General features: G+C 48.2%; 1 protein-coding gene across 1 annotated transcript in view; it reads left to right on the top strand.

Moving 5' to 3' along the window:
* Nucleotides 1–237: 237 nt before the first annotated feature.
* Nucleotides 238–24,892, top strand: part of NCK2 (NCK adaptor protein 2) — a 142,445-nt gene continuing 117,790 nt past the window's right edge. The window contains exon 1 of the mRNA XM_008071276.2: nucleotides 238–313. The gene's annotated coding sequence lies outside the window, so the exon portion shown is untranslated. The remainder of the gene's footprint in view (nucleotides 314–24,892) is intronic.

Genomic DNA, 24,892 nt, shown 5'->3' with positions numbered 1-24,892 from the left:
TCCTGGCGTTTCTTTAGCGGTCGTGTGGGTTGAAGAAAGTGGCCGGATCTTAGTGGTCTTCTGGGGGCTCCCATGAGGCTGAAATCGAGAACTCTGGCGGTGGGACGTCGTGGAGGTGCCCTGTTCACTTCCTCCCCTGGAGGCCTCTCCGGGCTCTGAGCTGCTTGCTGCTGCATAAACACTTGGGGATGGATGGTGAAACACAGGATGAGCTTGGGTGGCAGACTGCGGTCGGGAGAGGGGCGACTCCGTAACCCCCTCTGCCCACTTGTGGAGATCCTGCTCCTTCCGAAGCAGGCGGGGCGTGTGAAAGGTGAGTGTCCAGCCGTTCACTGTTCGCGCTTGGACTTTTGCTCTGTCACCCGTGACATACTTAAATCCTCCTCATCCCTGCTCTGTTTGACCCTGCTGTGTTCCCCCCTCCCCCGTCATTTACATGGGGGTTATTAAGCTTTTCCGCCCAACAGCGGATCTTATGTACACAGTCCTGCCTTTGAGAAACGCACTGGCATCCATAGTCAGTACCCCGGAAGTCTCGCGTGTGCACAGACTGGATAACCTTCTAAAAGACCCCGCGTCTCCCCGATGGCACAGAATGATCTGGATCCCTTCCTCGATCACTTGCGTGAGCTTGATTTACCCTGGCTGGGTCAGGCTGTGCTGCTCTATGGGACGCTGATTTTGCTAACTACTCAGACCGGCTTGCCTGTGCACTGGGGGAGACCGGGCTGTGGAAATGGTTCTTTGACATTAAAGACGAGGCTTAATGACCAAAGAGCTCAAGAGTGCTTGCTGGAACTGCAGGGGAGAGTGGCCAGTGATGTTTGGCAAAACAAGTAGGCCACCTTTTCTCACAAATGGACTGGAAACTCCCCACAGCTCACTTCCCAGGCTTAGGAGATTAGTTCCCCCCCCCCAGAGGGACTGCGAGCGGCGCTTCCAAATGGTTTCTTTTTCCTGAAATGAGTGATGGAAATACTTCGCGGCACGTTTTCAAAGGGCCCAAGCTATAAAATGATATCATGTGTGTTGTTAAATTCCTGAGTTAAGGCAGCTCAGAAGGAGGTCAGAACAGCCTTTTAACGGGTTATCAAAAGTATGCAGCCACAGCGAAAATGGGTTTTTATGTCTTTAGGCCATTTTAATAGCACAGTTTTTAAAATCAGACTTTTCTTTCCCTTTTTCCTGTGTTTCACTTTGAACATATCCCAGAGTACGTTCATTTTTGAAGGTAAACTGACACTAGCAAGCTATACCCCAGCTCAGCATACACACACACAAATTCATGTGGGCGCACATACACACATACTGGCATGTACATTCCTACTCAGTCCTTGAAGCTGTGGGAATGACAAAATTCTTTTGAGGTGGCTGTTTCACCCTGCTGTCACAGCTGTGTCCTTGTCCCCGACCAACCTCTGTGTCCCGCTTGACCCCTTTGCCCGGTCCCCTCGGTATCCTGGGTTCTCACCTGTGTCAGTGGTCATCTCCTGTTCCTTTTCTCCCGGTGTCCTGCCAGCTGCTGGCCGGAGGCGGTGACTTGCCTTTGAGCCTCCACAGACTTTCTTTGTGTCTTGGTGACATTCTTCCCTGTGGTTTCTTTGTGACCATAGATTTCACAGATACTAACCCCCTTGAGGGCAGACAGGTTTTGGCGCTTAGTGTATAGTACGTCACACAGTGGATGTGCAACATGTAATTACTGGATCTGCGACTGTTGCGTTCTAAGCCTGTGGCTGCAGGGCTCTAGGCTCCGGTTCTGGTATCTCTGCTCAGAACCTCTGTCACACTGTGGAAGGCTTTGTGGGGGCTGGGGGTGGGGGGAGAAATTGGTCTGATGGCCTCTTTGGTAAATTCTCTGTCAAATGACTCCCTTGTAGTCCTGAGACTAAATGTAAAAACCAAAGCAACAAAGAACTGAGCCCCAAACAAACCCAACTGCTTAAGCACCGGGGGGCTGGCCGAATGCCTTACTTTTCAGTAGGTTTATGGTCCTTCCAGTCCACCGGAAGGGGAAACACCGGCCACAGTGGTTATCCTGGCCTGATAAGTTAGCTGATTAGGGTCCCCTCCCTCCTTTCTACCATTTGCAACGTTTTTAGGAAAAGAAGCCTCGTGTGTGCTCGGGATTTCAACACTGCGGTTTCTTCCGAGCCCTTGTTGGGAAGTGGGTGCTTCTGCTGGCTGCTTGCCGAGGACCTGAAGTCCCTGATGAGATGAGAGTCAGATACGTGAATACGTGTAGGGTCATCTCTAGTTTACAGCTCACTCTTCACACAAGCCCTCACACGGAGTCTTTGGGAAAACACCAAGATTGCTTCCAGCCCCTGTTTCCAGGTGAGGAAATGGGCTTGGGGACAGTGCCAGGGATGGCAGAGCTTGAACTCAGGTTGCTTTTCTCCGAGAGCCCTGCGCCGCTGCCAGGCTTGCCGTGGAGGAGGAATCACATTGTTTTACTGGAAGTGTTGTTTTTCTGTGAGGCAGTACATGGAATAGAGTGTCCTTGGGCTTCTGCCTCTGCTGTGTCGCCAAGCGTGGGGGTACTGGTGGGAGCAGGCTCTGTGTAGAGGAGGCAGATGGGAGCAGTGCGGTGCGCTTGTGGCCTGGCCTCGTTGTTAGGAACTGGAGTTACCCTGGACAGCCTCTTCGGGCTGAGGTGGGCGTCTTCCTGTTCAGTGTACGGACCCGTCTGCTCAGGCTGCTATGATGATTCCACCACAGCTGGAGGTTGAACTACAGACATTTATTCCCTTGCAGTTTTGGAGGCTGGAAGTCCACGATCGACGGGCATCAGGGTTGGTTTCTGCTGAGGCCTCTCTTCCGGGCTCGTCTTCCAACTTGGTCCTCATGTGATCTTTCTTGTGTGAGCACGTGGCGAGAGAGGGCTCCGTGTCTCTTCCTCCTCTTAGAAGATCATCAGTTCTATCAGATCCTGGCCCCATCTCGTGACCTCTTTTAACCTTAATTCTAGCCTCCAAATGTCATCACTTGGGGGTTAGGGCTTCAGCATTTGAATCTGGGGGGGACACAGTTCGGCCCATCACGGTGTGTAATTCTGTCTCTACAACAAGGCCGATGATTTTAGGAAGTCCTGTTGCTTCTATCACCCAGGTCTGGAATCCGTGTTTCTTTTAGGACACCTGCCAGGGATGGTTCCAGAATGGTCAGACTTAAGGAGGGACTGTCAGCTCAGTAGGGTCAGTCACAGCGCCCTGTCCCAGGGCCGGAGCCTTGGTGCTGGCCTTCCAAAGGCGGACCAGGTTTAAGTCGCATGATTAGAAAAAGTCTTAATTCCATTTGCTGACACTTCCTCTCAAGTAGGTAGGTTTAGCCACAGGCACTGCTCTTTGTGATTAGTTTGCTTTTAGTCAGGACCATGATAAACTATCAGAGATAAGGAAAGTGTTGGACTTTGTATGGCCAGGAGGGCCTTTCCTGGTCCCTGGATGAAGAGAGAAAAGCTGGAAGGTGGGCTCGTTGGCAGCCCCACTGGAGAGGCTGTGCCCTCGGGGCCTGTCGCTGCTGTGACTACGGTCTTGTCCTTCTGTGCAATGTGTGTGACAGTGTTTGGTAAGGTATACCCTGGGCGCTGCATGAATGCGTCTGACCTCGGCCAGTTTGCCTCGTTCAGACAGGAGGCAAGGGTCTACATGCCTGGCTGCTGTCCGACTCCAAATTTGTGTGTTCCTTCATGCTTCGTTCACTCCTTCATTTGTCCTTTCATTCATTCATATGGATTATCCTACTTCTTACTGATGATTTCGTCTAAAACTCTGAGTGTCCTAAACTGTTTGTACTGCCTCCTGACCTGCCTGTCTTCTCATTTTTCCTGTCACTGACTCAGTCATCCTTGAAGTCTCCCTCACCTCTTACACCCAGGTATCAACCCCTTTTGATTCCACCCCCCAAAGGTCTCTGACATCTCAGCTTGTCCTCCTTTTCTCTTTCACTTGGATGTCAAAACAGCCTTCTAGTCACTCCTGCGAATGGTCCCACTGCCTGCATCCTAACTTTGGCCTGTGTGGTGGCTCTCCATCCTCAGATCAGTGTCCCAGGTCCAGTGTGGCAGGTGTGACCTGCATGCCTGTGCTCCCTGTTTCCCCAATCTCTAAATATACCCCCACCCCCACACTCACACATTCTGAGCTGCTGAGTCCTCTGTGGCCACACCCAGAGCAGCAGTTTGCTAATTGTGATGGCACAACAACAAAGTTTATTATAATCAGTTTGTTTTTAAAGACTTCTCTCCATCGGGGTGGGTTTGAGTTTGGGTTCAGGGTTACCTTGTGATAGTGTCATGCCCACCTATACCACTCCAGCTTTGCCTGGGACTATGCTTGAGCCTGGCTCTTCCTCGTGGGAGGAGACACCATGTGCAGAAAATGGTGTACGTCTGTTTTAATGTGGAGTGGCTCCCTGCAAATGCCACTTGAGCTGATTGGGTTGTCAAGAGCAGTACTGTCCCCTTGAAATATAATGTGAGCCCCAGATGCCAGACCCGATGTAGTTCTTTTTTTCTGAATCAGAGTCTGACTCTATCACCCAGGCTGGGATACAGTGGCATGCTCGCAGCCACTGCAGCCTTGACCTGCTGGGCTCAGGTGATCCTTCTGCCTCAGCCTTCCAAGTAGCTGGACTGCAGATGTGTGCCACCGTGCCCAGCTAATTTTTTGATTTATTGCAGAAATGAGATCTTGCCAAGTTGCCCAGACTGGTCTCGAATCCCTGGACTCAGGCAATCCTCTCGCCTTGGCCTCCCAAAGTGCTGGGATTATAGGTGTGTGCCACCATGCCTGGCCCCAGATGTCATTTTAAATGTTCTTGTAGCCCACATTAAAAGTGTGAGATGAGACAATGACAGTGTTATTAATTTTCATCATATATTTTATTTCATAACATGCATGTACTTTATTTCTATATGTAATCAAAATAAAACATAACTAGTGAAGTAACTCACGTTTGTCTAATTGTGTGAGGCCTTCAAAATCTGGCTTACGTCATACGTTGATGGTCCCCTTCTTGCCTTTTGTGTGGTCAGTAGCCACGTGCGGCTGGTGGCAACCTCGTCATCAGAGGGTGTGGTCTACACATGCTTCATGACTGAAGCTTCATTTGTTCTCCGTTTTCCAAAGTTGAGATAGTTAAAAAGGCACAGTGGAAACAATATAGAATAATGATGCAATTATTATTGTGCTTTATCAGGAAAGGTATAACCTTTGTAATATAAGGAAGAACGAAACATCTCAAGCACTAAGTTTTAGAACACTGAAGTCAGATTTGGTTAAAACCGAATAGCGCAATCAAAATACCTTGTTCCTTTTACGAATGTTTTAAAATGTGTGTGGAATGATAGAAGTTATATGACACATGTAAGATAGCTTTTTTGTGCATCAGTATTTGACATGTTTCTTTTTCTTTTACATTCGGATACATTTATGGGATTCAAGTGTAATATTCATACCTGCGTAGATTGCATGGTGAAGTCAGGGCTTTCAGGGTATCTGTCACCCAGATGATGTCCGTTGTACCCATGAAGTCGTTTCCCATCATCCACCCCCCGCCTCCTCCTCACCCTTCACGTGTCTGTTCAACAGGCTGTGAGGCTGCCTTTCCACACTCGACGGCCATGGCTACATACATGTTTAGCTTCCTCTTAAAGGCGAGAGCACGGCGGGTTTGGTCATCTGTCTTCGTTGTTTCGCTTAAGAGGAGAGCCACCAGTTCCATCCGTGTTGCTGCACAAGACGTGTGCATCCTTTTTATGACTGAATCGTATTCCACTGTGTATACGTGCCACGGCGTCTTTGTCCACTCATTGACAGTATTTAGCATGTTTCTGATACCTAGGTACTTAATCCTTAACCGCATTTGTGTGTGTGATCATTAGCCTCTCCTTTCACACATGTAGACAGACACACACACACACACACACACACACACACACACCCCACATGGTGATTGCTGTCCTAAGCACTTTACACATAGTAATAACTCATTGAGTCCCCGCAGAAAGTGGGTATGGTGCTTTCTGTTTTAATCTTATGGACAAGGAGAGGAGGCACCATGGGCTGCCTTGCCTTGAGTTCCATGGCCAGTCAGTGGCAGGCCTGGAGTTCAGACTGACTGTCTGGCTTCCGAGCCTCCGCTCTTACCCGCCAAGCGAACCCGCCATCTTTTCTTTGGGATGTGTCTGAACATTTGCAAGGAGGAACCATAAACTTTTTTTTTTTTTTGACTTGGAGTCTCACTCGGTCGCCCAGACTGGAGTGCAGTGGCCGCTCCCGGCCACCACAGCCTCGACCCGCTGGGCTCCGACGATCCTTCCGCCTCAGCCTTCTGAGTAGCCGGAATGACAGGCATGCGCTACCACGCCCGGCTGATTTTTTGATTGACTGTAGAGATGAGGTCTTGCTGCCCAGGCGGGTCTTAAACCCGCGGGCTTAGGCGATCCACTCACCTCAGCCTCCCCAAGGCGCGGGATGACAGGCTGAGCCACCGAGCCCGACAACCATACACTTTTATGATGGCATAAGGGTTGAGAAACACTGATGGGAAATCACTGATGGGGAGTGGAGCCTGAATACAGGTCCCTTCTGGGAACGCCTTATCAGCCACGCTGTGGAGGAGGCCCTGGACTTTGGAAGGACGTCATGAATAGCTAGTGCCTGTGTGAGTGGTCATGGAGGGGAAGCTGTGAAGGTCCTCACAGAAAGACATCCTTGGCTCCATCCATCCCTCCTCACCCTGTGCCTTGTGCCTGTGGTCGTCCACCTGTGGCGCTTTCCAGCTCTGCCATGAGTGCCGGCATCCCCGGGGGAGACACCTGCAGCTGGAGAGACGCTCGTGCCGCCCGGTGAGTGGGGAGGCTTTTCTGTTGCGGCACAGCGTGTGAACTCCGGCACGGCCTGCTGCCTGCTGTGAGCCGCCATTGTATGTGCCAGGGTGACGTGTCTCTTCATAAACAGCTGTGTGGTGGGTCCCTGCCTTACCCTGTCCCTGCCACAGTGGGACCAGTGAAGCAGGAGTGAGGGCCTTCTCGTTTTCCAGCTGGTTCCGAGGTATTGTTGGAATTCCTCATGGGAGGCCGTTTTCCACTGCTAAACTCCTACTATTCAGGTGAAGGTGGATAGGTAGGTTCTCGCTGAAAATGTAGCTGTACATACCAAATCCTTTTCCATTGCTCTCTTATGCTACCTGGAAAGATTGTGAAGAATTCCCAGATGGCTCTGGAATCTCCCTCTCAGTCATAAGAGAGGCTAGGTGAGGTTTCAGGCAGGATTCTTAAAGACTGCTGTTCCGGGGTCCCGATGGGGTCTCTGACAGCAGCTGCCATTCCGGGTGAGTGTCATCTGTGCCAGACCCTCCCAAGGCAACCTTTTGTGTTGGGAGGACCGCTGGGACCATCAGAGGGTAGGGCAGCCTCCCCTGGAGCAGACGGGCTGAGGGGCGACTGTGAGGAGAAGCTCTGCGTGTTTCCAGTTTGGGGCAGGGTCTTTCAGTTCACGGGCTTAGATTTGCGGCCATGCTGCCTCTCGTGTGGCCAGTTCCGTACATAGCAGGTTCCACGCTGAGTAGCAGCAACGATTTCTTTACTTAAACAAGTTTAATAATTCACCCAGCAATGGTGGGGGGGCCAGGTAGTGAAAAATGCTTTAGAAGGGGGGTGAGATCCAGGGAAATGCCTTGAAAGGTGCCGTGGCCATCTTAGGGGACAAAGTCCACCCATGTTTCTATCGATTTTCCTTAAAGGATGTGTCTCTGTTTAATATCTTATGAATTTTGGCTGACTGTTTCAGGATGTCTGCAAGTCAACAAATATTTTAGTCATGTCACTTATGAGCCTGGACCCAGAAGACAGCAGTTGCTATCTCTGTTTCTCTTCCCTTCTTGCCAGCTGTGTTTCTTTTGAGGACAATGACTTGAAAGGATTTTATTCCTGTTTTCAAGTGTGTGTGTGTGTGTGTGTGTGTGTGTGTGTGTGTGTGTCCTCAAGCATGCGGGGTGCATGTGTGTGTGTTGGGGTGGTCAACTGAACTAGATAAACAGCCCTTTTTTCTAGTGCTCAAAGTGATAGAAGCCAGCTTGGGGACATTGACATAAAAACCACAAGCTGCTTGAATATTTTTAAGCGATTAAAAACAGAAATAAAAAAGTAAGGGATTTAAGGAGTTGTTTTAGAGACAGTTCTTGGGAAATTTGATATACGAGGGGAGACCCTCAAAAAACAGAATTATTTTTTGGAGTGTGGGTCACTTGTCGTCCAGATGTCCCCCTCTGGGTGAATGTTCAGCATTGCTGCGAATGGTTGCATTCTGCTGTCAGTGAGTTTTTTTTTGTGTGTGGAAATCTTTCAGTGTATTTGCCCATTTCTTGATGGGTGATTTACAAGTGTACCTGCCCGTACCATGATGAGTGTTCAGCATTTTTTGACCAAAAATGGCTTGACCTCCATGCCCTGCCCTCCCTGTTCACCTGATCTTGCCCTGGGTGACCTTTTTTTGTTTCCCTGGATGAAAAAATTCCTCAAATGGAAACGTTTTTCCAGTGTGGAAGAGGTGAAACAAAAATTGGCAGAAGCACTAAAAGCCATCAAAACTGACAAGTGCAAAAGCTGTTTTGAGCAGGGGAAAAAGCATCCTAGTAGGTGTATTACATCAAATGGAGAGTTCTTTGAAGGTGACCGTAGCTTAAAAATGTAAGAATAAACACACAATTTTTTATAAATAAATTCCGGGTGTTTTGGAATCCCTCTCATAGGTGAATAGTGAATTTTCATCAAATGATTTTGTTTTTTCTTTGAGTTGGAGTCTTACTCCGTCACCCAGGCTGGAGTGCGGTGGCATACTCACTGTCACCCTAGCGTCGACCTGCTGGGCTCAGGCGATCCTTCCACCTCAGTCTTCCAAGTAGCTGGAACTACAGGCATGCACTACTATGCCTGGCTAATTTTTGATTTATTGTAGAGATGAGATCGTGCCAAGTTGCCCAGGCTGGTCTCAAACGCGCAGGCTCAGGCATTCCACTCACCTTGGCCTCCCAAAGTGCTGGGATTACAGGCTGAGCCACCAAGCCTAGCCAAATGACTTTCTTTTAAAAAAAGAAACAGCTGAGGAGCAGGACCTAGCAGATTTTTCTTTCCATTCATTTCCATTTTTCTTTTTTCCTCTCTTGATTCTCTCTTTTCACATTTGCATGTGACTCACCCCATGTGGTCTCCTCCATTGACCACTTATTTTAAAGCTGGTCTGTTTTCCATCTGTCTTTATTACCTGCACTCACATGGTTTTTTCCTTACATGCTTCAGTTACTATCTTCTTAGGACCTACCAAGCTTGGTTTAGAAGATTTGCTCTTCCCTTGAATTAAATCTTGCTTCCGTTTCTTTGTCATTGTTTCTGTACTAGGTATATTTTATTTGGTTCGGCAGACATGACCCCGTGGAGACTATGAAGACATGATAACATTATCATTTAAAAAAAGAAAACAGTAGAGAGGGAAGGAGTCAGACTGCTGCTGTTGTAATTTTCATCTTGAAGCTTTCCTGGGTAGCACTACAGCTCAGTTGATTGACCACCTGTGGATGAAGGGTCTCGTGCTGAATATGTGGTTCCTTAAACTTGATGGTGCCAACACCTTGTGTACCTTAGCCATTGTGCTCAGTATAGTGGATTCCTTCTTCCTAAGAAGTACATGCTCTTGGCCGGGTTCGGTGACTCAGCCTGTAATCCCGTGCTTTGGGAGGCCGAGGTAAGTGGCTTGCCTGAGTCCGTGGGTTCGAGACCCGCCTGGGCAACTTGGCGAGACCTCATCTCTACAATAAATAAAAAATTAGCTGGGTGTGGTAGCGCGCGCCTGTCATTCTGGCTACTTGGAAGGCTGAGGCGGAAGGATTGCCGGAGCCCAGCGGGTGGAGGCTATGGCGGCCGGGAGTGGCCGCTGCACTCCAGTCTGGGCGACAGAGTGAGACTCCAACTCAAAAAAAAAAAAAGGAAGTACATACTCTTTTCGTGAATGTCTCTGGTTCCATGTCTAAGGAAGAAAATATGTTTTCAACACACTGCACATGAATATAGTGCCTTCCCATTCATTTTCGAATCTTTTTATTAGATTTGGATTGGAAAATAGAAGAAATTCGCTTTTGCAAATATAAAGATACCTTTTTAAAGAATAGTATGTGTGTGTGTGTGTATGTATGTATTTTTGAGTCCAAGTCTTACTCTGTCGCCCAGGCTGGAGTGCAGTGGTGGTTCTCAGTTGGGGCAGTTTTGCCTATGGGGCATTTGGCAGTGTGTGGAAACATTTTTAATTGTCATGGCTGAGGGGTGCTCCTGGCATGTTGTGGGATGTTACCAAACATTCTACAGTGCAAGGGACACCCTTCACAGGAAAGGATTAACTGACTCAAAATATCGATACTTGAGCAACTTTGATACAAGTGAATGTGTCTTTGCTTTGTTTGAATATTTCAGGATTAGAGGCACATGTATTCTTTCATCTAGTTGCCTTTTGGAGGTTTTTTTTTTTCATTTTAATAAACATAATGGAAAAGAACACATATTTAGAGATCGAAACGCAGTTAAATGGGAAAGGAAAAACTTACTTTCTTGTAACTGACCTAACCATTTTTTCTTTATCTGTAATCATGTTAGTATTAAAGTGTGGCATACATTGCTTTTTTATTTTCAAATTCACCATATTTGGACCACATACATACAAGATGCTTATTCTGCAGGAAACATTTTGATATCCGGCTGAGAGGTGATAAGCACACATTCCCTGAGAACGCCCACTGACACAGAAATAATAGGGAGGCTTTTATCAATTACTTTTAACAAGTAATTGATTTTCAGAGTTTGGCTAATTAAGAACATCTGCTTTCTTAGCTCAGAAGCCTTCCATTGATGATTGTCTGTAGAAAAAAAAATTTGTTTTTTATTGTTGCTGAAGTTCATAGGATTCAGGGTCCGGCCTGATCATTTTTGAGCTGGTCACACGTTAGCTTTTGAATGTTTAATTTCCTTCTTTGTGTCGTTTTAAAATAAACTCTTCAGGAGAGACAGAACAAAAACATCCCAAATTAGACCTTACAAAGGGGAAAAAGGAAGGGGAGAATTCTCATTCGGTTGTTAGTGGCTGACTCCCAGTGTCCACAAAGCCGCCTATTAGCTGGCCTAGAGTATGATGCTGTCTTAATTTTTTTCTTCCTCTCTAGACCTTACTTGATCAAGTGGGATATGCCTAGAAACAAAGAGAGCTGCCAGCTGGAAGTTCCCTTGGCTGTAGAGATCTGTTTGTATGCATTATTCCTACTCTGTCCATCTTCTTTTTGACTTTGTTGCCTTTTGTGCCCTGTCCTCCTGTTCTGTTACTTGGGCAAACACAGAATTGGCACTTTGCAAGTTTTTGAACTTTCCTTGGTGGAGAGAGTCAAAAGTACATTCAGTCTTGTCTTTTTCTCTGTGGTCCATCGTGTGTCAGGTGCTAGGAAACGATGTCTGTGTCCCTTTGTGACTTGTGCACGCATTGTTGCCTTTTGATCTCACACCGGAGGGTAGAGGGAGCCCAGTGTGGATGAGGAAAGTGGGAGTCGCTCCCTGGGCACAGTGACTGCCTGCCTGCAGGGGTCCTGGCGGTGGGCACCAAACCTGGAGCGGCAGACCCTGAACCTCATGGTGTATTTTGTGGTTGAAATTTCCTCCCTCAAATCAAAGTAGCTTGTCTAAATCTGAACTGCACGCATCTTGATTCCTGTGATGGCTAGAGATGTCGATGGCTCTTTTCTTCCGCTGAAGGTGCACGACTAATTTTTAACCCTCTCTTGAGCGGCTTTACCTGCCAGGAAACCAAGGGTTGCCGCTAGTGTTCTTTAAGACCCTTTGTAGCGCCGCCTTTGCCTGTGTTCACATGGGCTTGGGGGAGTTCCTTGATTGTCAGAGAAGTTTTTCTACAGAGCAGCATGGAATGAGCTGACGATGTTGATGTTGCTGTTACTTTCCTGTGAGTCTAGTCAGGAGGCCTGGAGGAGTGTGGATGTGGAGGTGTAGAGAAAGCAGCTTTGTTCCTCCTGATCTGGGCTACCCACGGGACTGCTCTCCGGTTGTCTTGCCACTAAGTTGGGTTCCTACAATTAACACCTCCTGAGTGCCCGCTGTGGGTCAGGCACTGTGGGTGCTGTGGGCGTCCATCACAGAGCCAGACAGAGCTGCCCGCAGGGAGCCTGTAAACCAGCACGGAGCTTTTACAAGCCCACAGTCAGCTCTCACCTTAATGACGAGTATCTGTAACATGACTGCTTTGCGCTCCATGCCTCTGTGTGGCGGAAGACACTAGGGGAATCCTCTCTCCCGCAACCCTGCCAAGGCCGGTGGAATTCGTTCAAAGCAATCCGGGGAAGGATCACATTTTCCTCAAGACCCTCAGCAGCTCTTCAGACTGGGATTGTCACCTGGGCAGGGGTCTTTCTGCAGCCGGGTGTAAGCCCTGGTCGCTGCCATGCCGGGGCACAGCCCTGTTCGTCCCTCACGCCAGGGTGGCTGCTGTCACTCCAGGGCCTGGGTGAGAGTCAGGCTGTCGGTTGGCTGAGGATGAGCACTTGACTTGGGGGTCAGTTTTCAGATCACGTGAACTCCACTTACATGTTGTTTGTTTGCTTGCAACCTTTGTCTCTTAAAGATGAGTGGAGCTACATGTTGGTGCTTTTAGTAGGATGCTGGTGTCAGATGGACACTGATACTTCCTTATTTTCTTTTTTTAATTGTTGATAGCATATATGCATAGTGCCATTGCATTTAATATAGAAAGGATTTGTTTAATTAGATTACCACTTCTCATGGATTAGGAATGAATATTGCAAATCAATCCTGGCCCGACAATTTGCAGGTTTGTTTTTTTTCCTCCTTTTATCCTTACCTCATTACAGGTGTTCTTTTTTGTATTTTTTAAATGCAGTGTTTCGAGTTGTTGACTTCTGTTCAATCCAGTACCCAGACCACTGTACCGCTGTGACAGTAAGTTGTTACAAAATTGTATTCCAAGGTGGACTGATTTCAGGGTTTATATTTAAACTCTGTTCAGCATCTGAAACTAAATTAATGCTAGCATTCCATACGAGTAAAATCATAATTAGTGGTTTGTCCTCTATTTCACACTGAGCCATTCCACCCGCCCTAAGCTTTTGGTGACGTGGACTTAATATGAAATGGTTTTTGTGATATACTATAATTGATGAGTGTAGACTCAGTTAATGCTTAGTGTTTTCAATGACCTTAATTTGAGAATAATAAGGATTTAATTTGAGATATGAATTTTGTGAAGACAGGAAGTTTTAAGGATTACTGGTTCTTGGGCCTCAGGAGGGAATTTTACGTGAGTTAGGTTTTCATTCAAGGGAGCAAGATTTTTTGTTTGTTTACAGACTCATGCAGTATTGATCATTTTTGCATATTCAACTACACACCATGTGTTCTCTGTCTGAAGAACAGCAAAAGAATTGTGTTGAGTCTCAGCTATGTAATAACTTCACATCAGTGTGTTCCCCTAATCAATAGGTGCATTTATCTCCTTTTGTTGACGGCGGTGTTTTACTGAGTACATTTTTGTTCTTGTTGAACGTCAACCACGTTATGTTATGCATATAGACAGGCATTTATATACTGCATAACATTACATATAAAAACACATAACACCCATCTATTTTAGTCTTTGATTTTTAGAATAGCTTTTAGATTTACAGAAAAGTCCCAGAGATATAGCAGAGTCCTTGCTGGCACCTTACATTACTGAGGTGCATCCTTGTTGAGTCAAGTCTGTACTTTGTCCGGACTTTCTAAATTTTTACCTGATGCGTTTCTGTCCCAGGTTCTTATCCAGCACGCTGTGTTTCATTGAGTCGTCTTGTCTCCTTAGCGCCTCTGCTCTGTGACGGGTTCTCAGACTCTCCTTGCTCCTGATGACCCAGACAGTTTTGGGGAGCACTGGTCAGGTGTTGTAGACCGCACCTCAGTTGAGAGCTGCCAGAGGTTCTTCTCTTGATCCGACTGGGGTTGTGGCTTTTGGGAGGAAGAGCACCAAGGTAACGTGACCTTCTCATCTCTTCATACCCACGGTCCGTGCTGTCAGCCTGACTGTTGATGTTGACCTCGATTGCCTGGCTGAGGCGGTGTCTGTCAGTTTCTCCACTCTGAAGTGACTCCTTTGGTCTCTTTCCACACTGCAGTCTCTGAAGGGAAGTCCCTTAAGGAGCAGGGGGTTGGGTTCCAGCTCCTCGAGGCATGGTGTCTGCGTTTGGTTCTTTTTGGAATTCTGTTCTCCCCCAGGGATCCAGATGTTCAGTGGGGCAGAAGTCCTTGCAGCACAGCCCTTGGGTGCTGCTGGCGAGGGTGCGATCGGATGGTGCCCCAGCACAGTGTTTCTAGAATGTGGTCCTGGGATCTGTTGAAGTGCAAACTCCTGGGACCTGCTGACTCAGTCTTCTGGGACGGATTAGGCTGGAATTCTTCCTGTTGAGCGAGTTCCCAAGGTGATGCTGACGCATATCCAGAGTTGAGAACCTCCGCTGTGAATCAGCATTTGAACCCTTTTCTTTTCTTCCAAATGTGTAAACGTGCCGGCCAGGAGGAGTCAGGCACCCATCTCTTTTCCTCTGTCCAACCTCTTCCCCGCTGGGAGCCTCTCATTCCAAGTCTCCCTTGTCCTTTGTCCTGACCACTCCTTTGTCCTGACCTCTCCTCCCAGGGTTTTAACCACTTCTCAAGCATCTCCATCTGAGTGGCTCCTTGAACACACCCAAGGCCAGTCCTTTGCTCTCTGGATAACCTCATCTTTAGGTTGTTGGGCTCAGAGTTCCAGTAGAGGGAGAAAGTGGAATTATAGCTGAGAACCCCACTGTGGAAGGGTCAGATGGGCTAGATAGAGGAGAGGTCTCTAAGTGCCAGGCTAGTCTGAAGATGGTTTTGTTATGTGTGTGTGTGTGTGTGTGTGTGTGTGTGTGTGTGTGTGTGTGTTTAAGTGTGTTTAAGTGTGTTTAAGAGAGAGACTGGTCTGAAGATGGTTTTGTTATGTGTGTGTGTGTTTAAGAGAGAGACAGACAGAGAGAGAGACAGACAGACACTGAGACCCCCATAGAATGTATGAAGTTTGAGCAAATAAAATATCGGCGAACTCCATGGTTGCCACGTGTGTCTGTCTCAGGCTTTGCGATGCCACGCCCTTGGTCAAATCCCCTGTTGAAGTGGGGGGGCCTGGAAAGGTCTCTTCAGGCTTGGGGTCTAGGGGGTCCCTTGCCTCAGGTGCTGCTGGAGGAAGTCCTGTTTGTTGGCTGGGCGAGTGCAGTGGTTCCAGCCCAGTGCCTGGGGGCTGAGCACCTCTGGGAGGAATGTGACCCTTCCCACCCAACCTGCTGAGCCTCACCTGGGTCTGCCCGGGTGTAGGAGAGGCTTCAGACGTGCGTGTGCATGGAGGTGTGGGCAGAGCAGGAGTTGGCACAGAAGCTGGCTTGGGCGGTGTCTCAAAGGGACCCTTTGTCTCTGGGCTGACTGAACAAAGGTTCCAGAGGCTCTTTGGGGGGGGTGGGGTGTGACTGACTTTCCTCCTGGGTAGGTACAAGGTCAGGTTTAAGGCCAGTAGCTGTTCCTCTTCCCTGTCACCACACTCTCCCCATTCAGTAGTGGTGTGGTTTGAGGGTGCAGGGGAGACAGACTACTTACTGCTCCACCCTTCCCCAAACTACCGAGATTAAAGAGATCCAACTGCATTCATCCACACGGATAACTTAGTGTATTTTGTTAAAAAAATGACTGAATGCCAACATGTGCGGTGGCTCTTTTGAACATTATTGCCTTTATTTATTTATTTATTTGAATTGGTGTCTCCATCGCTCAGGCTGGAGTGCAGTGCCACGCTCACGACTACCCCAGTGTTGACCTCCGGGGCTCAGGTGACCCTTCCTTCTCAGCCTTCCAAGAAGCCAAAACTATAGGCATGTGCTACCCTGCCCGGCTAATCTTTTTCTGATTTATCATAGAGATGAGGTCTTGCCAAGTTGTCCAGGCTGTTCCCGAACCCGTGGGTCCAGGCAATCCCCTCACCTCGGCCTCCCAAAGTGCTGGGATTACAGGCGTGAGCCACCACACCTGGCCTCCTTTTTAATCTGTGCCTCTGTGTTAGAGTCTGGGAGGTGTCTTTTGACCTGCAGATTTCTGATAAGTTTTTAAAAAAATCTTGTCCTTTTTCTAAATTTTTGCTTTGACTAAAGTTGCCCCTGTGAGTTTTGGTGCTTTGTGCAGAAGAGTCGCTTGTCCTGAAAATGATCACTCCCACTCCTCTGGGAAACAATCCGTGGCAGCATTTCTGGAAGTGACTGCTCTTGGGTTTTCTGTAGAACAAGCTGTTGGAAGCACAGTTTCTAGACTTAGGAGTGGGCTTGGACCGGGCGATCTCTGAAGACTTCCTTGAAAGCCGCCTTACCCACAGTGGGCGGAATGTCAAGCCAGGACCCTGGGCTTGTCTTGCTTCAGGCTTCTGGCTTACATCAGCCGGTGTTCCTGGGATTCACAATCACTGAAGGGCCCTCTGCTTTGAAAGCATCTAGGCTCTTCTGTCATCTAGACTCTGGAATCTTTGGATTTGTTGATCTCATGGCCCAGGGGCTTGTTGCAGGGCCCAGTCGTGGACTTCGGGGCATGCAGAGACTTGGAGTGGGAACAACAGACATTTTTACTTCCACCAGCTTTTAACTGAAAGTTGGTATTTCCTTCCAGCCTGATCGTAAGCACGAACCGCCACATTCACAGTCATCAGAGAAAGGGCAGCTGGTTTCCTTGCACGTCACGGTGGTCGCAGGTGTGTTGGAACGCGGGCTGCTCTTGTCATAGCTTTGACTTGGTGGCACTGCCGCTGTGTCCCCTGTGTGGGGTGTTAATAAAGAAGCTCGTGGATTACTATACGTCTGATTTTTTTTAGAGTAATATAGTCATAACTGTGTTTTAATATAATTGCATAAAATGAAAACCATTTTAAAGCACCCTAGAAGGAGTCCCTAGGCCTCACCAGTTCTTCTCAGGGGAGGCAGAGGGCACAGCACTGGTGGGCAGAGCCTGGCTAGGTACCAGGGGCCACCGTGTCTTCTGATGATAGAGCCGTCTGGGATCTCGGCTGCTAGCCAGACAGTCTACACAGGCATTGCAGAAAACTGACTTGAGTTTGGCTTCTTGACAGGACTCTTTCCCAAGTGGGTAAGATAAACCCATTCTCACGAGAAGATATAAAAAGAATTTTATTTAAATTAGATGATAAGCTTATTTTTTTTATAATTTTAAAAGGTGATTTAAGTCTTCATAGTGGGGAAATACATATACAGCTTATTAGGTGATGAAGAAAGACCCTCCTGGAAATGTGTGTTCTGGGCTCTGTGAGTATCTCATGTTGTAGCAGTCGAGTTGGGTTGTGAATTGGGGACTTGGGGTTTATAATGACTTCGGGCATCAGGAAAATGTCAGTGGCTTTTAAAAAATCTCTTGCATGAAAGAGTTTCACTTTCTTATTCTCAGGAGTGTTGTGGCAGAGTGGTCCCTGGAGTTTTTTGAAATTAAAACAACAACCAAAAGAAATTAGGAAAAAGAGTTGGTTCAAACATGACTTGCACCCAGTGCGTGGAGCTAGAAATACCTGCGGCTAGAAATTCCCTTCAAATGATAGACTGTGCAAAGGTGTGTTCTTAAAGTATTAATGCGGCAATAATGATAACTGGTGTTTGTTGAGCGCTGCATGTGGCTGAAGATTTCATCTGTGCTGTCTGTTTTGATCCTCTCTGCTGCATCAGGAGGCTGCCCTCAGTCCTGGTGAGCCGTGAGGTAGCTGATTTAGAGCAAGTGCTTTATCTGGGTGTGAGTCCTGGTGACTTTGTTTTGAGAGCTTTCCTGTGGGTGTGTTGTATTTGCATGCTGGTACAGCTACCCTCCGTGGGGCCCACAGCTGCCGGCCCTGGCCACCCTTGGTATGGGCCACAGCTGCCACCCTGGCCATTCTCGGTGTGGGCCACAGCCACTGTCCCGGGGCCACCCTTGGTGTGGGCTACTGTCTCGGCCCCTGGCTGTTTTCTGTGTGGGCTGCAGCCGCTGCCCCTGGCCATCCTCAGTGTGGGCCACAGCCACTGCCCCTGGCCATCTTTGGTGTGGGCCACAGCTGCCGCTCCTGGGCATCCTTGGTGTGGGCCACAGACCCTGGCTCTGCATCAGCTCTCTGCGGGTTCAGGGAGCCTGCGGATCGACAGCCCTTGCTTGGTCTTTGTTCTTTCAGCCCCACCACTGGAGGGGAAATGCTTCCTTCTGTGTGGCTGTGTGAGCTTCCGGATTTGCCACCAGCCACCCTCCAAGGGCTGCATCCCTGCAGGAGCCTGCAATGCTCTCTCTGCTTCCAGGTTCAGCCAAAAAACTGCCTCAGAACCCAGCCTCCTCTGATGAGCCGCGGGGGAGGCAACGTGCCACTAGTCACCTGCTCCCGTCTTCCTCGGCAGGGTTTGCCGCGGCACCAGGTAAACGGATCTGCACCTGCAAACTGAACACACAGGTACTTGGTGGAGACCTGGATTTCTGAGACTGATATTTCTGGCACTACTTTTTTTTTTTTTTTTCCTTCTTCTTTGAACGATGAAGATGATATACCGAGTCTTGAAGCTAGTTTTTGAAAAGAAAGATGCTTCCTGTCGTCTGACCATCTGGAAAGAGAAACTTTTCTTATTTGCGGCTTGTCTTTGTTAGTATGTTGTTTGTGAAATTGTATATTCTTCTCAATATGAACATTTTCCCACTTTATTGGTGATCTTGGTAATATTTTTCAAGTTGTTGCATGATATGCCATGAAGTTGAAAGTTCACCACTTGCATACCTCCACTGAGCTGGATGGTAGCATTGTTGCTTCGGTGGCTAAGGTGCCTGCCTGCGTCTCTGAGCGTGTTTCTTTCTTTGTCTACGTTCCCGGGGAGGGCTTGCAGAGTTAGGTGGAGTGGCCATCTTCACGGCTCTTGATGACTCTTGTCATGACGCCCTTCCAAAAGGTTGCACCGGTTTCTAGTAGTGCTGAAGTATCCGTGTCCCCCAAGCGACACTGCTTTTCAAAGTCACGGTATAAATGGTCCCTGCAGGAAGACATTTTGAGTGGATCCATTCTGCCTCAGAATGATTCTAAAACAGTGTCACTGCTGTTTTGAAAACAAGTTGACTAGAATTTGTACATACTGTGACGACTGTGTTTTTTAAAGCAGGCCGGCTCTAAAACAGTCCTTGAATTTTGGGCTTGGTGTCAGTAGTGCTCACTGATTTAGCACTCATTCCCTCACGGTCACCCCGAGCCCGACCCGCCCCGCTGCCAGCTCTTGGCACTGACTTTTCAGCTGGTGGCCCGCTCTTTGAAGGGACTGCCCGGCGGCAGATGGGACACCTGAGACCATGGCACGTCTTCCCTCTTTGAGGATGACTTTAGTTTTTTGTTAATAGACTATTCTTTGGGGCCTCGTTTAGGGCATCACGTCAGTGAGGGGGCTTGAGTGTCAAGTTTTTGGCCAAGTGAGACAGAGGTGATGGGGTTTACTATTCTTTAATTGTTCATCTACTCTTTAAAGACATTTGCAGAAAGAGTGGCAAATATTTTGTCACTGTGTCGTGCCCGTAACAGGCAGGTAGCCACCCAAAGGCTCTACTTGTATAGGGTATTTGTAGGTCTTTGTAGGTATGTGTCTTGGTAGGTATGTGTCGGCTGTCTTTTGTTGTATAACAGATGAAGAACCAACATAAACCACACCCAGATGCCAGTCCTGCAGAGGCTGAGGCCGTGACCCCGTGCAGCTGTAAGCCGCTGCATTTGTGGTGATGTGTTCGGCAGGTGAACCTAGTGCCGCGCTCTTACTGCTCCTTGGCGAGACATCTCTTGCTGCCAAGCAGGACATCCTGAAATGGCTGTCTGGGTTCTTTATTAGGTTTCCTAATTAGTTCAAGATACAGTAGAAATCGTCTTACGGTGTCCCCTTCAAAAGATTATCAAAGGGAATGAAGGAAGAAGGAAGACCCAGGTGGGAGCAGAGTGGGGAGGGAGGGCATGAGAAGCCACAGCGTTGGTGGCCAAGTCTCCGGAATAGTGGGGCCCCTCCTGCCTGGAGAACATCTGTTGTGGATGGCCCTGAAATGGTGGAAGGTAAGAGGCCCGATGCATTCTTCTCTCCCTCTCTCACCCCACTTGGACTTTCTCTTTCTCTGGCGCTGTGTTTCTCTTGGTGTTTGTCCTCTTGGCGCCCTGTGGGGTGGTCTGTAAGGAGTACTGGGGGTGGGGGTCTGTAGGTCGGCAGCTGGACCGGCTGTGGTTCCATCCCCAGACCTCTCCTTCGCGTCCCTTGTGGGCAGGCGGGGTTTCTGTTCCCTCCATTAAGTGGAGAGCAGAGGCAAAGTTGGCCTCCAGGAGACCTTGACAGCTTCTGGTGAGCGCGTCACACCTGCCCAGGTGCGTCACACACACCAGCGCGCCGGTGCTTACCCTTCTTTGGTTTCTCTTCTTGGGGCAGACCCCAACACCTTCAGGTGAGCACCTCTCGCCTGGGGACACCTGCCCAGGCAGGTCACACGCCAGCGCTGGCATCCCACGGCTGACCCTTCCCCCTGCAGAAGTGGCGCTGGCTCTGACCTGAAGCCTAGACCCCTTCTTGTTCCTCTCTTGGAGCCCACTCTACCACAGAGGACCCCAAAGACACCTGGACTTCACTTATGAAAAAGTTGTGTATTTATTCTTACGTGTGTAAACTCGAGTCACCTTCAGAGGACTCCCCATTCGATGCAACACACCTATCGAGATGCTTTTTCCACTGCTCAAAACAGTTTTTGAGCTCATCCATTTTGATGCGTTTTAGCGCTTCTGCCGTTTTTGGTTTCGCCTCTTCCACATCGGCAAAATGTTTCCCTCTGAGGACCTTTTCAATCTGGGGAAACAAACAAACAAGAAAGTGGCTTGGGGTGTGATTGGGCGACTAGGGAGGGTGGGGCACAGGGGTCATGCAGTTTTGGGTCAAAAACTGCTGAACACTCTGTGCTGTGTGGGCAGGAGCTCTTGTATATCCCTCAGCATGAAACGGGCAAACGCATGGAAAGATTCTCCAGAAAAAATTCACTGAAGCTAAACGTAGCTTATCACAGCAATGCTACCTGGTACTTAGATGTTGATGGCCTCCTAGAACACTTGTCTAGCTGGGGGCCTGTCCTCTAAAAACTAATTTAGTTTTTTTTTTTGGGGGGGTCCCCTCTTGTATATTCCTTTGATATATGCACTTTCAATGCTATTTATGTCCCATATGTAATTGAACCACGTGTAGTTTACTGTTCACTTCCCTCCTCTAGGGACGGTGCCTACTAGGTGTCCTAGTCATGGTGTCCCATAACAGCTTGGATGCCTGTCAGTAAGTTATCTCGCAGAATTGACTGTCTCAGGTCAGCCTTGCTTCAACAATAATCAGTATTTTGTGAAAGAGAACCTTTATAAATGTTATATTTCGGTGCACGGATGATACACAGTGTCATTTATTTAGGAATATGTTTCTCTTCTTGTGTAGAGTCAGGGGTTGGCAAACTTCAACCACATTGGCTCACCACCTGCTTTGGGGAATAGGGTTTCATTGGAACAGCACAGCCTGGCTTGTTCGTGTCCATATCGTCTTGGAGACGCAGCTACAGAGCAGAGGCATTGTGATCCTCCAGGCCACGAAGCATGAAATATTTATCAGGCCCTTTCTGGAAGAAGCCAGCCTCCCCTGCAGTGCAGGGAGAAGTCCCAGGCTGCTTCGGAGTTCCAGCTCTGTCCCTTTCCTGGCACGGGGTCTCCGTGCCCTGTCCTGGGACCGGAGGGGACGATGCTTGTCATCTCTGGGACTTCAGGGTGAAACCGCGCACAAAGAGCACTCAGTAATATCCGAATTTTTTCCCTCCTTGGTATGCACCTTTTTCATGCTCACCTTCAGGTGATCGCTGTCTTTCTGCTTGTGAACATCTGAGACAAAAGTGGATTTCAGTGCCTCTGTTGTCAGAAATGAAAACCTCTTCAGCAGCACTCAGTAGGAATAGAAGGCAGGTCACTCGTGCCAGCTAGTGGTGGGGCTTTCCATGTCCCAGTCATGACCATGTTAGAAAAGTGCAAAGAAATAGATTGGCTTTAATTGTGTCTTACTTAGCCCAATGTAACCAACATGTAATCAACTATAAAAATGGCGAACAAGATTCTCTTTGTCATTTTTACGTTTTTGCCTGAGTCACCAGAGTCCAGTGTGTGTTTTCCCTCGCAGCAGGACACAACGGGACTTGACACGTCCTGGGCGCTCGGTCGCCATATGTGGCCAGTGGCCTTCACAGGAGGCAGGTCTCTAGGTCTCTGACACCCCCTGGGTGTCCTGTCATTCATTCGCTTCTGACTCCGACTACTCAGAGTCAGGGCAGGCCCCACAAGATGTGCCTACTCCCGATGCCAGTTCCAAGTCCTGAGAGCCACTGACCGGCTTCTGACCAACCAGCTATAAACCAGGGCTTTCTGTGAGCCCTCTTCAGGTTGGATAATTTGCCGGGACAACTCACAGAACTCAGGAACAGCCCAAAGAAAGCACTGCCTAGGGCCAGGTGTACAGGGTGGGGGCACAGGGCTTCCCTGGCCTTTCGGGGGCAACACCTCCCAGCACGTCATCCCAGTGTGTTCACCAATCCGGAAGCCCCCAGATCCCCTTGTTCAAGAGGTTTTAGAACCCAGTCTCCAGTACCCACCTCCCCTTCCAGAGGTTGAGGGGTGTGTGGGGGGTGGGCACTATAAGTTCCCGCCCTTTGGTCTTTCTGGCAGCCGGCTCCCATCCTGTGCTATTTAGGGGCAGGCCTGTGTCACCTCATCAGTATAGGCTCAGGTGTGGTCCACGGTCTCTTATTGAGTAACTAAGGCACTCCTGTCACTCGGGAGATTCCAAGGGGCCTAGGAGCTCTGGTTTGGAAACCGGGGTCCAAGACCAGAGATGTTTTTATTATCCCACTCCAGGGCAGTCCCGGTGGCCCCTCCTCTGTTTCATCCGCCGCCGGCTGCACCCTATTTAAAAATACTCCTCTTCTGGAAAACAGCTGATGCGTTCTTATTTTACCTCCTTCTCTACCCTCTGCCTGACTAATCATGACTTTCACTGTGCTGGTAACTCCCCGGTTCTTGGGGCCCAGGAAGCAAATGCAGGGAAAATATAGTAACATTTCTAAGGAAGCTTAGAGATACAAAATGTTTAAATGTAGCCCAGAAATTGTGACTCAACTTAGAATCACTTAAAGAAGAAGGACGTCTCTGTGGAAGTTTGGTGTCTGTGGCTGTGGGTTTTCTAAGAGGTGGGATGTGTAGATGGCCCACTGGGGCAGTGCCCACCTGCCCGCTACCCTCTGGAGCTGCAGGGGAGATCGATCTTATCTGGCCCAGAGGGCTCAAAGGTCCTGCGGCAGCACTGACCCTGAGGGCGTGTGCTGTAGGCTACGGCAACTGCCTTGGCCTGGAACGGACGCCTCAGGCATGGTCAGTAAAATTAGCGCGGGAGGAAAACCAAGACGTTCCTCCTTCTCAGTCTTTGGCTTCCCTTCCTTCCTTGGCCGATGTTTCTGTGTTTCAAACAAATGTTTACGTTTTCAGCCTTTTCTTCTGATTTTTGATTCAGGGTTCTGGAGCCAGAATGTCTCTGGATCTTGGTTGCACCGTTCGTTAGGTCTGACTTGGACTGGTCAACCCAAGTTACCATCACTGGAAAATGTGAAGATTAAATGGGTTAAGCCGTTGAGAAGGGTGCCTGGCACGCGGCATTATTTAGATATTGTTGCATGTAATTTCATAACGTAGGTCACTCATAAGGCATATTGTTAGAGTAGAAAAGAATGGCGGGAGAGAGCGTGCAGGGAGCTTTGCAGGTGGGACAGGGATGCTGAAGGAATTTCTAAGAGTCAGAATTTTAAAAAATTTAATATTCTGGGTGTGGCTTCCTTTTAAACTTTAGGACCATGATTTAAATTTGCATTACAGTGTGACTTCAGTTAAAGGCAGACTTAGTGGCTCTATCTAATGCTAAGATCTTTTTAGGGTGTTTGCATTTGGCTTTTGTCTTTCTGAGAGGTAGCTCACTTGCTGTGTGGTGGTAAAGCACAGCCTCTTTCTACAGCTAAGAAGGTCCAAAACTTACTGTAAGATGTGTGTGTTTATATAGCTTGTCACATTTAAAGTCCTTTCCTTAGAAGCAGAAGGCTACAGACATCTGTCATTTTTAGAGTCTGTAGACATGCCCTGGGAACAGACCACTCATCTGTAAAATGGTTAAGTCGTGGTCGGGATTTTGATTCGTCTGTGAATCACAGAAGGCCATGTTACCTAGGATGTGATTAGTTGATATTTAGCAGTCTGAATTATTTTTTATTATTTTAAATGTAAAGATCTTTAACAAGTCAAGAAAAATAATATTTTTTAAAACATTTTTATTTTTTTAAAAATAATTTCCAACATTCAAGGCCGTCACTTTGGGTAGTAAGCTGTATCCTATCACACAGTGTAATGCGTTAGATTGCTTCTAATTTCTGTCTTTGATGTTGACGATCCTGGTGTTAAGATCACTGTTTTCTGTCCTCTCACATTTTCCATTCTGACTTTCTAGTAAGAAACACGTGGACTAATTTAGACAGATACTGCCAGGACAGTTTCCCGTTCTTTCTAATCCTGTCACTTAGGTAGAAACTAATGTTCTTTTTTTATGACTGAAAGACAGTTTTTTAAGTCTAATGTTTCTCATGCAGAGGCTGTTGAGACTTAACCTCGAGTTCGTAAACCTTTCTAGAAAAAGCCTATCCCCTGGGTGATTGCTGCTGGCAGCT

The sequence above is a fragment of the Carlito syrichta genome, unplaced genomic scaffold, assembly GCF_000164805.1.
Source record: "Carlito syrichta isolate Samal-C Ts95f unplaced genomic scaffold, Tarsius_syrichta-2.0.1 Scaffold314262, whole genome shotgun sequence".
Taxonomy (NCBI): domain Eukaryota; kingdom Metazoa; phylum Chordata; class Mammalia; order Primates; family Tarsiidae; genus Carlito; species Carlito syrichta.
The sequence above is the reverse complement of the archived record's forward strand: the minus strand, read 5'-3'. Positions and strand labels throughout refer to the sequence as shown.